The sequence below is a fragment of the Squalius cephalus genome (genome assembly GCF_949319135.1).
Source record: "Squalius cephalus genome assembly, chromosome: 11".
Taxonomy (NCBI): Eukaryota; Metazoa; Chordata; class Actinopteri; order Cypriniformes; family Leuciscidae; genus Squalius; species Squalius cephalus.
Genome location: NC_137132.1, coordinates 1,451,187 through 1,467,222, shown reverse-complemented (window position 1 = coordinate 1,467,222; position 16,036 = coordinate 1,451,187). Strand labels below are relative to the sequence as shown.

Below are 16,036 nucleotides of genomic sequence, written 5' to 3'. Positions count from 1 at the left end.
TGTATTTTTTTTGTGTATGCTCATAATAAAAACAAAGTGTTGTGCTTTTCGCTAAATAAAGAAAAATAAACATGATGCGAGTTCTGCCTACTCTCCGTCAGTGAAGTCAATTCTGAAACGCGTCCGAAAATGAACTGTAACTCAGCGAATACTCAGTCAAACAGGCATACAGACACACAGGCATGAAGCTTGAATTCTCTTCTTTTAAATGAAGTAATTTTTATAAAAAACAAATATTCACAGTTTATATAATATGTATGTAAAGAGAGAGATGTCAGTCATTCTCATCTCAGCTAATTAAGTTTTAATGTGACTACGGAGACTACGGTGACTACGGAGACCGCGCTATTCAAACGCAAATGTGAGGCGATCCATACAAACCTGTGAAACGCCCACATCCGCTGGATAAGTCCGGTGAAACACTGAATGCGTGGCGTAAGCGTCTCAGCTGCGTGGCGTGTCCGTTTTTATTTCGGCTCCCATGTTAACAGTTTAGAGTTTGCACACTGCCTGTGTGAGACGCGCGTCTCAGGCGCGGCACGAGCCGCGTGGAAAACGCGTGCATTCTAGAAATAGAACCGACGCCTATTTTTCACGCGACACGCAAGCGTCTTGGAAGCGTTTCCATGCAAAATTGAATAGGAAAATCTGTTTATTTGTCATTTTGACACGAATACATATTAATAAATGTCCTTTTGATGTTTAAAAGTGTCTAGGTTTTGACATAAATGCAAATATAAATGTAATTTTACAAAATATGATCGATTTTCAAATACTGCTGTATTGAATGAACAGCTTTTAGCAAACTCTATTGCTATACTGAGATGAGGAATATATACTGTATGTGTTTTGTCAAAAATAAAGTCATCAACTAACTAATGAATCCTTTACTTTGAAATACGTATGATAAAATGTATACTTTAGTTTTGAAAGACGTTGACTAGTTTTGAAAAGATTATAAAGTATGTATGTGCATGCATATATATATATATGTGTGTGTATATATGAAGAGTTCAGATGCAAAAGCCTCTAAATGCCATCTGAAATTTTCTCCTAGAATGATCATTTTTATGAAGCTTGTATATTTAAGTTAGCTATAGGTGACACACCTGAATGAATGGCTCATTAAGTATGCAGGGACGTAGTCTCACCAGGTGTGAATTACTAAATATGCATGATGCTGTTGGAGCGTTTACGCCCCATCCGCATATTGGCTTTCCAAACTAAAAGTGTTTCACAAAACTAAAATCAATGTATCGTTTTATGTGAATGATTAGGCAGGATGATTTTCATATCATTTTGAAGAAAAAACTCTAGGCGATGACATCCATTAGTCAAAAGTCTTATTGCCACATATTTAGTATGTGTTTTGTGACCTTATTTCAGAAACTTTAATTTTTAGTTTTTTCGATAACCATGCATAAACATTATTCTCTCAAAAATGAAAACGTGTACATACATGTGGCTCACATATTATGGAAGTCCTGTTTGTGCTATATAGAGTGAATTTACACCTTTGCCATTAATATGTTTATAAGTAACTGAAAAAAGCACAAATGTCAGGGCATGTCAGAACATCTCAAGGACCCCAAAAACACCCCAGACCCCAGAGGGTTAATAATGAACAGGCTGCGATATCAGTAATTATATGCCATCTGTACACCTGCTCTATTATCTGTCACGACCGACAAAATCTCTGCTTGTGTGCATGAAATAAAAGATTGGCTTCATTCAAATTTTCGAAAACTTAACATGGACAAAACTGAGATTATTTTAACTGGACCTTCGTCACAAACAAAATTCCTACCAATTTCACCTGTGAGATTGCTGGCTCTCACATTAAACTAGGGCTGCACAATTAATCGAATTTCTAATCGCGATTACGATTACGGATGCCACGATTACGTAATCGTTCAAAGCCGCGATTACAAAAAAAAAAAAAAAAAATCCACTCTGCCTGCATTTAGAGCATGTTATGTTATGAGAGGCGAATCACAACTACTTCAGAAAACCCAGCACAATAGGAACTACCAGGCAGTGACGTATGTGTATGCTGAAATAAAAAGTCTTTCACCTCAGAAAAACGGACGTTCCTGTCATGTCAGCCGTTATAGACTACTGCGAAAATTCAAATGCTGCGGCGTGTGCTGTGTATCGCTTCACTGTATATAAAGTGCAAAGGAAACTACGAGCATGCAACGTTGTTACGTTGTAAATTAGTAAGTCATGAAATAAAAGTAAAATACCAATAAATCACGTTACTGGTACGTCATGTGTTAGCTGAGAAAGATTTGCATGCAGGTATGATTTTCATTCTATTCACCAGGAGCAGTTTCCATGTTTCATTAACAGTTCTTGTTAATATTGTGTATTCACCATGGTAACTGTCGTTTCAATATTAACCCCAAAATGCCACTTTATTTTCACTGTGTTATTTTTTATATTTTTAAAAGACTGTGGTGGCTCATATCAACATTGTATTAACAAAAGCTAGTTTGGGACTGCTATTTAATAGCTTTAGCATAGGCCTAATATTTATTTATTAGTAGTCTTTACTATTAGTCATATTCTTACAATTTATGTCAATGTTAAGTAAAGGGGGACAGTACTTGTGTGTGTTTTCACAATTTTTAAGTAAACATGTATAATAATATGCCTATACACTACCGTTCAAAAGTTTGGGGTCAGTAAGATTTTTTATGTTTTTAAACATTTAAACAGAAGTATCTTCTGCTCACCAAGGCTGCATTTATTTGATTAAAAATACAAACAAAAACAGTAATATTGTGAAATATTATTCCAATTTAAAACAGCTGTTTTCTATGTGAATATACAGTAAAGTGTAATTCATTCCTGTGATCAAAGCTGAATTTTCAGCATCATTGCTCCAGTGTTCAGTGTCACATGATCCTTCAGGAATCATTCTAATATGATGATTTGATGCTCAAGAAACATTTATGATTATTATCAATGTTGAAAACAGTTATTACATTTTTATTTCATGATGCTATGATGAATAGAAAGTTCAAAAGAACAGCATTTATCTGAATTCTAAAGCTTTTGTAACATTAAACACTACCGTCCAAAAGTTTGGGGTCAGTAAGAATTTTAATTTTATTTTTGGGGTAAAGAAATAAAATAAATCAATACTTTTATTCATCAAGGATGAGTTAAACTGATCAAAAGTTAAAGTAAAGACATTTATAATGTTAGAAAACATTCTATTTTAAATAAATGCTGTTCTTTTGAACTTTCTATTCATCAAAGAATTTTGAAAACAGTTTGTACACAACTGTTTTCAACATTGATAATAATAATGAATGTTTCTTGAGCATCAAATCATCATATTAGAATGATTTCTGAAGGATCATGTGACACAGAAAACTGGAGTAATGATGCTGAAAATTCAGCTTTGATCACAGGAATAAATGACAGTTTAAAATATATTAAAATAGAAAACAGTAATTTTAAATTGTCATAATATTTCACAATATTACTGTTTTTTTTTTTATTGTTTATCATCAAATAAATGCAGCCTTGGTGAGCAGAAGATACTTATTTTAAAAAATCTTTCTGACCCCAAACTTTTGAACGGTAGTGTATATATATATATTTTTTTTTTTCTTTTTTTTTTTCAAATGAAGAGTGTACACCGGAGAGTGTAACGTTGCCTGAGCCAGATTCTCAGTTGTCAGCTATGCTGAAACGGGCCGCCGAGGCTGTTGGGCTCGAGTGGAACCCTCCACCGTGTCCCGCTCAGTCTCGGTTGGATGATTGGTATCTCGGGGCGGGCCGTGCTGGTTCTCAGCCCGCCGCCCCAGTGCCCTTCTTTCCCGAAGTGCATGGAGAGCTTACTAGATCATGGATGGCACCTTTTACTGCCGGAAGCGACCTGGAGAGTTCTTCCCCCCTCACTACCCTTGACGGAGGAGCGCTGAAGGGTTACGAGGCTATTCCCCCAGTCGAGCGGTCTGTCGCAGCGCACCTGTGCCGGCCGGCCTCTGCGGACCGGGTGGGAGATCCTCGTTTCCCCCCTCAGGCCTATGGTCGCTCATCTGTTCTTACGGATAGAGTGTACAGAGCCTGTGGGCAAGCCGCTTCCTCTAACAGGCCAAAGCACTCATGGACATGCACGAGGGTAGTCTAGGCCGTGAGCTCACCAGTGAGCTCCGCACCGCAACTGACTTGGCTCTTCTGCGCAGTCGGCCTAGCGATGTACACCCTGGTGGTCCAGGAGCGCCATAGTTGGCTCAACCTGGTTGATTTATCGGATGCGGACAAGGTTCGGTTCCTGAACTCCCCAATTTCCCAGGTTGGGCTGTTTGGCGATGCGGTGGAGAGCTGCACCCAACAGTTCTCTACCGCCCAGGCACAGTCGGAGGCAATCCGACACATCCTGCCCTGGAGGCCCGCTGCTGCCATCACCCCACCGCCGGTGGCAGATCCTCCGCCTGAGGGTGTCCCCCTGCCGCTACTTCCGCTCTCTCTGGCCTACAGCAGCAGCCTTCACCCGGGCCTCAGTGTAGAGCGAGCCGCAGGCAGGCCGCCCAGCCTGTATCAGTCACTGCCAAGCCAGGTGGCAACTGTAAGACTAAAGGTGATGATACACAGGGCAACTTTTTGAGCAATGTTGCTGGGCAATGTTGCCGTCAACAGGCAACCAGATGAGACACAGGGCCCACTACCGATCTAAATTATCCAGATAGAAATGTATTGCCCATTTTCAATGAGAAAGTGCCCAAGCAACAATCGCTCGGCAAGATTGCCCAGCAACATTGCTCAAAAAGTTGCCCTGTGTATCATCACCTTAAGGGTCCCTGATACAGGCTGCCCAGGGATGGGGGAACGAGCTCTTCAGACGGTTATCGTTCCGCCACTGACTCTCCGGAGTCCAGTGGTACCCCAATTGTCACAAGAGCAAATCCCTCTGTTCCTGGGCCCGAAGAAGGTCTGACTGGCGGTGTGCGACCCTGTAAAGCCTTGCACCCCTCTGTCCCTTCTTGTGTCGCCAGCCGGCAGCCGGGTACGGTTCGAGGACCCGATTAAGCCTTCTCCCATAACCCCTGCTGACCAGTGGAGTCAGGTAAGTGTTGCCTCGCACACTCAGACCTCACTTCGGGCCGCCTCCGGGCCCTCCGAGCCAGGTCCCTGTCCTCCACCCCACTGCCCCTCTCCGGGTACGTCTGTGGTACCTCTGGTCCCTCTGTCCCGGTTTGTGGAAGCCTGGAGAGAGCTTCCTGGCCAGTCCAGCTGACTCCTCCGTACCATCAGACTCGGCTACACGATTCAGCTCTTCAGGTGTCCACCGAAGTTCAGCTGCGTTCTGTACACTTCAGCGCTGACCGAACGTGCCCGTTATGCGTGCGGAAATCGCAGTCCTACTGGCAAAGGATGCGATAGAACCGGTTCCGTTAGCCGATATGAAGTCGGGCTTCTTTTGACTAGTAACCAAAAGTCCAAATCATAGTCTCTGCTGCACCAATTTAACTGATATAAATAGTGTTGAACATTGCATAGAAACTGTGTCTATTCCTCGTTTAGTGAGATCAAATAATAAATCTACTGCAGGATCTAGAAAAAATCTAATTGTTATTAAACCAGAAAATGTTGCTATTAGTAATCAAAAACAATTTCTAAAGCTAGGTCTTCTAAACATTAGATCACTCACACCTAAGGCAGTTATTGTAAATGAAATAGTCACAGATAATAGCTTCGCTGTACTTTGCCTTACTGAAACCTGGCTTAAACCAAATGATTATTTCGGTCTAAATGAGTCTACTCCATCTGGATACTCCTATAAGCACGAGCCCCGTCTGATTGGTCGTGGCGGCGGTGTTGCAACAATCTATAGAGATATTCTCAATGTTACTCAGAAAACGGGCTATAAGTTTATTTCGTTTGAAGTACTTGTACTAAATGTTACGCTCTTAGATGTTCGAAAAACATCCCTATTATCTCTAGCCTTGGCTACCGTATATAGACCGCCTGGGCCTTACGCTGATTTCCTAAAAGAGTTTGCAGATTTTCTCTCAGACCTATTAGTTAATTTCGATAAAGCATTAATTGTTGGAGACTTTAATATCCACGTAGATAATTCAAATGATGCGCTAGGGGCTGCGTTTACAGATTTATTAAACTCCTTTGAGGTCAAGCAAAACGTTACCGGACCAACTCATCGTTTTAATCATACACTCGATTTAATTATATCACATGGAACCGATCCAACCGATATAGATATATTCCACAAAGTGACGATGTCACTGACCATTACATGGTAACTTGCATATTACGTACTCCTGTAATATATCATGCTGCGCCGCGTTATCGATTAGGCAGAACAATCCTTCCATCCACCATAGATAATTTTTCAAATAGCTTATCTGATCTGTCTCAGCTGCTCAGTGAACCCAAACAAACAGATGAACTTGAGGAATTAACTAGCACTATGAGCACCATTCTCTCTGGAACATTGGATATTGTTGCACCCATTAGATTAAAAAAGGTCAGAGAGAAAAGTAAAGCACCATGGTACAACAATACTATGCATGTTCTAAAGAGAGAAACCCGTAATTTAGAGCGTAAATGGAAAAAAACTAACTTAGAGGTCTTTAGAATCGCATGGAAAGACAGTATGTCACGTTATAAAAAGGCCCTAAAAGAGGCCAGGGCTGAGCATCTCCGCAAACTAATAGAAAACAACCATAACAATCCTAGGTTCTTATTTAACACCGTGGCTAGACTAACAAATAAACAGATGTCTCCTGAACAAAATAATCCGTTACAGTTTAGTAGTAATGATTTCATGAAGTTCTTCACTGAGAAAATAGAAAACATCAGAACCACAATTGTAAACGTTCAATCCTCAATCGCGCCTTATAACTCAGCCTCGATTATCACCCCGCAAGAACAATTACAGTGCTTTACAACTATAGAACAAAAAGAGTTAAATAAACTTATCACTTCATCTAAAACAACAACATGTTTACTACATCCTATACCAACTAAACTATTGAAAGAAGTGTTACCTATAGTGGAAGAGCCTCTCCTCAATATTATTAACTCGTCTTTATCTTTAGGTTATGTTCCAAGAACATTTAAACTGGCAGTTATAAAACCTCTCATTAAGAAACCACAATTAGATCCACATAATCTAGCAAATTATCGACCCATTTCAAATCTACCTTTTATGTCTAAAATACTAGAAAAAGTTGTGTCCGCTCAACTGGGCTCTTTCTTGCAAGAAAATGACACTTATGAAAAGTATCAGTCTGGATTCAGGCCGCACCATAGCACTGAAACTGCGCTCGTTAAAATCACAAATGATTTACTTTTAGCTTCTGACCAAGGCTGTATCTCAATATTAGTTTTACTTGATCTTAGTGCTGCGTTCGATACTATAGATCATACAATACTCTTAGATCGACTACAAAATTATACTGGTGTTCAAGGATCTTAGTGCTGCGTTCGATACTATAGATCATACAATACTCTTAGATCGACTACAAAATTATACTGGTGTTCAAGGACAAGCATTAAGTTGGTTTAGATCGTATTTATCTGACCGCTACCATTTTGTTTATTTAAATGGAGAAAAATCGATCATAACTCCAGTAAACTATGGAGTGCCGCAGGGATCTGTGTTAGGCCCTCTATTATTCTCAATATATATGCTGCCACTTGGAAATATTATAAGGAAACATGGAATTAGTTTCCATTGTTATGCTGATGACACTCAAATCTATATTTCATCACGGCCAGATGAAAACGCTAAATTATCCAAATTGACAGAGTGTGTTAAAGATATAAAAGATTGGATGACGCGCAATTTTCTTTTATTAAATCCAGACAAGACAGAGGTACTAATCATCGGTTCAAAAAACCACCCACAAAACCTCTCACAATACAACTTTAACATAGTAGGATGTCCTGTTACTTCATCCTCTACAGTAAAAGACCTGGGTGTTATATTAGACTGCAACCTGTCTTTTGAAAATCATATTTCATATGTTACAAGAACAGCCTTTTTCCACCTTAGAAACAGTGCTAAGCTACGTAATATGCTATCTGTTTCTGATGCAGAAAAGTTAGTTCATGCATTCATGACCTCGAGACTAGATTACTGTAATGCTTTATTAGCTGGTTGTCCTGCATCCTCAATAAACAAGCTACAGTTAGTCCAAAATGCCGCCGCTAGAGTTCTAACTAGATCAAGAAAATATGATCATATAACACCAATTTTATCATCACTACATTGGTTACCTATAAAGTCCCGTATTAATAATAAGGTATTGCTACTGACTTATAAAGCCCTAAACGGCTTAGCTCCAGTCTATTTAACCGATCTTCTATCGCTCTATAATCCATCGCGCTCTTTAACCCTCTGGAGTCTGAGCTGTTTTCTGGGCCCTGGAGGTGTTCTGACATGCTCTGACATTTGTGCTTTTTTCAGTTATTTATAAACATGTTAATGGCAAAGGTGTAAATTCACTCTATATAGCACAAACAGGGCTACCAAAATATCTGATCAACATGCATGTATATGTTTGAATTTTTAAGAGAATAATGTTTATGCGTGGTTATTGGAAAAAATAAAAATGAAAGTTGCAGAAATAAGGCCACAAAACACATACTAAATATGTGGCAATAAGACTTTTGACTAAAGGATATCATCGCCTATAGTTTTTTCTTCAAAATTATGTGAAAATAGTCTTGCTTTATCGTTCACATAAAACCATACATTGATTTAAATTGATGTAAAACAGGTTTTGCTTGGAAAGCCAATATGCGAGGGGGGCGTGAACGAGGAGTGGTTTTCACCTGAATTACCACCCACTCTGCATAATGATGAGCCATTCACTCAGGTGTGACAACTGACTGAGCCACAATGCAAGGACCATTTAAGATTTTGCTTACATCTATCTTGTAAATATGTTTTGCTATTTTATTAAAAAGGTTACAATTACAACAATAATTACAATTTCAACAATATTTCAAGTGTACTCTTTCTTTGTAAAAAAAAGATTATAGGCCTACATTTTATCTATGTATTCATTACTTTGAATATAGCCAACATTGGAACAGCTAACATCTTAGTTGATGACTTTATTTTTGACAAAAATAGTAGGCTATTTTATATATAGAAATTGCTAAACAAAAGCTTATTTGACGAGGCAGTATATTCTACAGTAAAAACTGTACCCAAATCTACTAAACAAAATGTTGTCTTTCATATTTCACCTGACTGTAACGTTGTTTTCATGAAATACGCTTACACACGCTTAAAATGATGATAATTAAGTGTAAAGATAGGTATTACTGAAAATATTTGGTGTTTGGGGTGAGGATTGGGGTTGATCCATTTATAAAGTAGCTGTTTTTTATTTATTTTTCTGATGTGCACAAATAAGCGACAGGTATCATAAGATTTTATTCTCCATGTTCCTTTTTTTCTATTCTTTTATTCGTTCATGCATGTAATAATGAATGAATGAATGAATGAATGAATGAATGAATTTATGTATGACTTGTGCAATAAATAAATAAAAAAATAAAAAAAATACGATAGGCTATTGACTCGCGATCTTCGCAGTAGGCTAGTGAACGCACCGGAGAAACGCACATTTATTAGGCTACATAGTTTTTTTGTTTTGGATGGTTTTGTTTAGAACCAGCTGTAAATGTAAATATATTTCACATTTTTTAGACATGTGAGGCGAGTAGGCTACGGTCTGGTTGATGATCTCCAGTTCAAGCACCTTATGTTGTGATTGCTAGCCTATATTTACTTTAAATCCAGGAAATTTGTTAATGAAAAAATTATTAAAATTAAGATACAATTGATACAAAACGAAATTCGTTTTAAAGAAAGGATTTGTACTTTCTGTTTTGAGGTATCTGTGAATGTTTGAAAGTCAACTGTCACGTAATATTGTTTTTTGCCAGCTGTGGTAAACAGCGCATCTATGCCGTTCATTCATTCATAAACAGAAACCTGAGAAGGAAAAACTTACTAGTATTCCTCAGCTCGTATTCCTCGTATTCGTCATTATTCCTCACAGCGCTGCGTTGTAAACAAGTAATGTTCTGAATAAACTGGTGTTTTGGTTTTCTTGTGCTGATGATAGGGGCGTTCACAGGATTGCGTGGATTACCTCAGCCATTTGCGTTTGAATAGCGTGCGCTCTCTGTTGGCGGAGTCACATTACATTTGAATTAGCTCTAATGAGGTCGACTGGAATCGCTCTCTTTTAATACAGATTTCACAAGATGAGAATATTTGTTTTTTATATAAATTACTTCATTAAAAAGTAGAGAATTCAAGCTTCATGCCTGTGTGTCTGAATGCCTGTTTGACTGAGTATTCACTAAGCTACAGTTCATTTTCGGACGCGTTTCAGAATGGACTACACGGACAGAGAGAAGGCAGAACTCGCTTCGTGTTTATTTTTCTTTATTTGGCAAAAAGCACAACACTTTGTTTTTATTGTGAGTATACACAAAAATAATACACATTTAACAGAATCGATTGATGTATGAAACTTGTTTTGTAAAATCAAAGTCAAAAGAGAATTTCGGGTCTCAATCAACTCATAAGGAAAAAAATCGAGCAGATCACGCCGGCGTGATCTCAGACCCCTGAGGGTTAAGATCACTAAATTCGAGGCTTTTGGTCATACCTAGGATATCCAGATCCACCAAAGGAGGGAGAGCATTTTCACATTTAGCTCCAAAACTCTGGAATAGTCTTCCGGATACTGTTCGTTGCTCAGACTCGCTCTCCCAGTTTAAAACTAGATTAAAGACGCATCTCTTCAGCCAGGCATTCATATAATACTTTTAATCTTACAGTTAAATCCGACCTCTAGTTCATACACGCCAGAGGAGAACTGGCCCCCGACTGAGCCCGGGTTCTCCCAAGGTTTTTTTTTCTCCATTAGGTCACCTGATGGAGTTTTTCGGTTCCTTGCCACTGTTGCCTTTGGCTTGCTCAGTTGGGATATTTGGGGATATTTAATTTAATTAATCAATCAACGATACTATTGATCAGCATTACCAAACGTGTATGTTCCACTAGAAACAAACATTGATGTATTGTTTTAATTTATTACTGTGAAGCTGCTTTGATACAACCTATGTTGTGAAAAGCGCTATATAAATAAACTTGACTTGACTTGACTTCTACAGCCCATACTTCATTGTACCCAAGAATTGAGGTGGGTTACGACCAATCTTGGACCTGTGACACTTGAATCGGGCCCTTCACAAGTTCCCGTTCAAGATGTTAACGCACAAACGCATCTTTCGGTGCGTTCGTCCCCGTGATTGGTTTGCAGCGGTCGACCTGAAGTACACATACTTTCATGTCTCCATCCTGCCGCGACACAGGCCATTCCTGCGTTTCGCGTTCGAGGGTCGAGCTTGTCAGAACAAAGTCCTACCCTTCGGGCTGGCCCTGTCTCCCCGTGTCTTTACGAAAGTCGCGGAGGAAGCCATTGCTCCTATGAGAGAGCGTGGCATTCGCATCAACTATCTCGACGACTGGCTGATACTAGCTCAGTCCCGGGAACAGTTGTGCGAACACAGGGATGCTCCAACAGGGGTTGCTCCAACATATCAGTCAGTTGGGTCTTCGAGTCAACTGGGAAAAGAGCAAACTCGCCCCCGTGCAGAGGATCTCTTTTTTCGGTATGAAGCTGGATTCGGTCCAACAGACGGCACGCCTCATAGAGGAACGTGTCCAGTCAGTGCTGACCTGCCCGAGTACGCTCAAGAGCAGAGTAGCGGTTCCACTGAAACACTTTCAGAGGCTCCTGGGGCATATGGCAGCCACAGCCGTAGTAATACCGCTTGGTTGGCTTCATATGAGACTGCTTCAGCACTGGCTTCACAATCTAGTCCTGAGGGGGGCGTGGCACAGCGACACGTTCCGGGAGAGAATCACCCCAGCCTGCCGCAAAACTCTCAGCCTGTGGTCAGACCCGGAGTGCCCCTAGAACAGGTGTCCAGACATGCTGTGAGTGTGTCTTCACAGATGCCTCCAACACCGGTTGGGGGGCCATGGTCTACGGACATGCAGTAGCGGGGATCTGGACGGGCCCCCAACTGCATTGGCACATCAACTGCCTCGAGTTGTTTGCAGTGCACCTTGCCTTGCCCCCCCTTAAAACATCGCTGCTCGGCAAGCATGTACTGGTCCGTACGGACAACACTGCGGCCCCTGCGTACATTAACCATCAAGGTGGTCTACGCTCCCGTCGCATGTCGCAACTCGCCCGTCACCTCCTCCTATGGACTCAGAAGCATCTGAGGTCGCTTCGTGCCACTCATATCTCTGGCCTGCTCAATCATGCCGCCGATGTGCTCTCACGACAGCTTGTGCTCAGAGGAGAGTGGAGACTCCATCCCCAGACGGTCCAGCTGATCTGGGACCACTTCGGGGGTCGCACAGATAGATCTGTTTGCCTCTCCAGACTCATCCCATTGCCAGTTGTTCTATTCCCTGACCGAGGGGACCCTCGGCACAGATGCGCTGGCACACAGCTGGCCTCGGGGCCTCCGCAAGTATGTGTTTCCCCCAGTGAGCCTTCTTGCACAGACACTGTGCAAAGTCAGGGAGGAAGAGGAGCAGCATGCATGCATTTTCGGTTGACGAATCGTGCCTGGAGTTCGGGCCGGCTAACTCTCATGTCGTACCGAGACCCGGGCCTGGATATGTGCCCAAGGTTCCTACCACTCCCTTTCGGGACCAGGTGGTGAACCTGCAAGCGCTGCCCCTGGAGGAGGCAGACCCAGCCCTGGCTTTTCTCTGTCCAGTCCGTTCCCTACGGATATATGTTGACAGAACGCAAAGCCTCAGGACCTCAGATCAGCTCTTCATCTGTTTTGGAGGCCAGCAGAAGGGAAAGGCTGTCTCAAAGCAGAGGTTGGCCCACTGGATAGTGGATGCCATCATCTTGGCGTATGAGTCCCAAGGTGTACCTTGTCCCCCGGGTTTGCGAGCTCACTCCACTCGGAGTGTAGCCGCCTCCTGGGCGTTGGCACAAGGTGCCTCTCTTACAGATGTTTGTAGAGCTGCGGGCTGGGCGACACCTAACACGTTCGCTAGATTCTATAGCCTACGTGTCGAGCCTGTTGCTTCCCGTGTGCTCTCTTCACATAGAAGCCAGCTAACACAGTAGCCCCGCTCTGTGTCGGCTTGCTGCGCCATTCCCCTCCTATGGACTGGATACGTGCGCCATTTTGCTCCAGTTGAGTTCCCTTTTGGCAGAACCTGTTGAGCTCCTCCATACCACCTGCGGCTTTGGACGTGGTGGAGCGTCCGATGCTAGGCCTACCACTCGCATGCATTGGTGGAACTTGTGTTAGGCTGGGTCCATATGTTGTGATCCCTACGGCGATCCCATATGTGTATTTTCCACGGTACGACTCCGTCCAGTGAGCCCGTGTCTTTCCCTTGGCAGAGTTTCTGCCGTCACTGTTTTGGTTGATCCTCCCCCCTGTTATAGCCTGGAGTCATCCCAGTGACATCCCATATGTTGTGCTGCCCGACATTTCGCCCAGCCCATATTACAAGCAACCTACAACCTATTTGTTGAATGGTGTTCTTCTCATCGAGAAGACCCCCGAAACCTACCCAGCCCATATGTGTATCTCTCACGTTCTCCCCTTCGGGCTGGATGTGGCTTCCATAGCGTCCCTTCCTTCCATCGACAGGGCACGCTTTCCCAGTGTTATCCAAGTCTACTGAGCGGGTCTTGCGGAACAGCAGTGACTTCCCTGGCCTAAGCCCTGTCCTATCACCGCCTCAAGATGCGGGAGGTTCAGCTGGCTTTTGTCAAGGCACTGGAAGGTGGCAGCTCTAGTGGCATCTTCCAGGGTTAACCCTCTGAGGTCGGCAAACGCACCCCCGCGTTTTGCTGGATTTTCTTCACATTGTAGCACTATAAACTTAAATTACTCCGTCATTTATGGTCATACAGAAAAAAGAAATATAAAAAAAGAATCTGTGATATTTCTACTTTTGTATGTGTCCACTTACAATCAAATCAAAACATTGTGCTTTTGTAAAATAAAGAAAATAAACAGGGTGTGCGTTCTGCCTCTCCGTCGCGGTGAACTTTTTTTTCTTGAGCACATCTATAAACTGAAACAAAACCCAGCGAATACTTGTCACACATTTATGAGCCATATACCTTTATAAACATTTAAGTGTGTACTTTTAAATGATCAGATTCAAACTGAAAACAAATATTCTCTGTTTAAGTAATTTGTATAAAACCAACAAGATGTCCAGCTTCTCAAACGCTTCCTAATTATTTTTAATTTGACCACGCCCACTCGCGCAAAAGAGATTCACATGCAAATCTCCACATGGAACGCGAACGCGCACATTACCTCAAAAACAAAGCACCAAAACACTTCACAAGTCTCTGCTTTTCGTCGAGTTTGAAAGGCGCCGTGAGCTTACATTGATTTACCTCAGAAGAAGAAGAACGCGATTTGAAGACAAGAAAGATGTAAGGTAAGAAATTCTTACATATTAGTTTGTTATTGTTGCATAAATTTCACATTGCAGTTGAACTGTTGCTAGATATATGGTGAATATTATAATATTTATACCCGTGTTTACTGTTACTGTGTTTGTGGATATCTGCTCAAACGTAGATATGTATATGGTAACCATAATGTTTTATATTTGTGCGCGATCGCGTTTGAATGTATCATATTTTGGATCGCGATCGCGTTTGAAAAGCAATTTCCGCACCAAACGGCTTCATGTTTTTACTATTATCTCATTTCATATCATCATAACGAATGGAAACATTTGAAGTAACATGATAATCAATATATTTTTCTCTAGCTTAGTTGTTACTGAAATATTTTGGAAGATTTATAGGCTGCTATAGGTTATTGTTATTATTATTTTATGCAGCACTACGCATAGCCTATGCCTACAAGGCACAACAAACCTGGTGTTCATTATATTATATATTGTTGGAAACATTTGTGTGTGTGTGTGTGTGTGTGTGTGTATTCTGTGAATTTTAAAAAGCAATTTTAACCAGAAAAATCTAAAATTTATTCCCAAAAATCGTGCAGGCCTTTCTCTTGATATCAGTATGTTCACTTTTTTTTTTCTTTCAGGGCCCAGATGCCACTGAGTCCTGCTGACTTCAACATTCACATGAGTCTCTGTACATGAACATGGTAAAGTGAAAATCAAACACCTTGGAAATGAAAGGTATGTACAATGTTTTTAGGAATGGCACAAAGGTCTGTCTTTGGATCATTGTTTTCAATAAGTGCATTTTTGTCATTTGTTGTGTATCTTTGGATTATGTTGTGTTGTAAATAAATCCAAACAATCTAAAAGCCATTCTTTTTTAAATCTCCTCATTCTTTGTGCAAGGTTGCTCAGAATGATAGGGCCTGATAGCTCCTAATAGGGCCATTAGGGAGGGTCTTTGTCTTTCTCAGGTGTGAAAAGCTTACATATTAATGAGCTCCCGCATAAAGCTTTCTCACACAAAACACGTCGTAAAATTTTTAAATCAATATATTGTCTTATCTGAATGAGCAGTCAGGGTGATTTTCACATAGTTTTAGAGCAAATATTCTAGGCTACGTCATACAATTTTTGTGTCTTGTGAAGAAATAATCAGTATGGGTTTCATGGCCTTATTTCAGTGAGAATTTTTTTTTGTATTTTCACAAACCACGCATAAATGTCATTATCTCAAAACTACAAACTTTTACACACATGCTGCTGATATATTATTGTAGCAGAGTTTGTGCTGAATACAGTGTAATTAGACTTTAGCCATGAAAATGTCACAAGTAACAGAAATAACCACAAATGTCAGAGCATGTCAGAACACCTCCAGGGCCCAGAAAACAGCTCAGACCCCAGAGGGTTAACACCCCATTCAGTCAACGTTGACTAAGTCTGACGTTCTCGACTGAAAGGGAACGTACAGGTTGCGTATGCAACCCACCGTTCCCTAAAGGAGGGAATGGAGGACGTAGCCCCTTTGCC

The 16,036-nt window shown here is 41.2% G+C and overlaps 1 protein-coding gene across 1 annotated transcript in view; it reads right to left on the bottom strand.

The window, feature by feature from the left end:
- The window catches only part of LOC307167420 (NLR family CARD domain-containing protein 3-like), a 40,638-nt gene that overhangs the window by 14,039 nt on the left and 10,563 nt on the right, over positions 1-16,036 (bottom strand). The window lies entirely within an intron of this gene.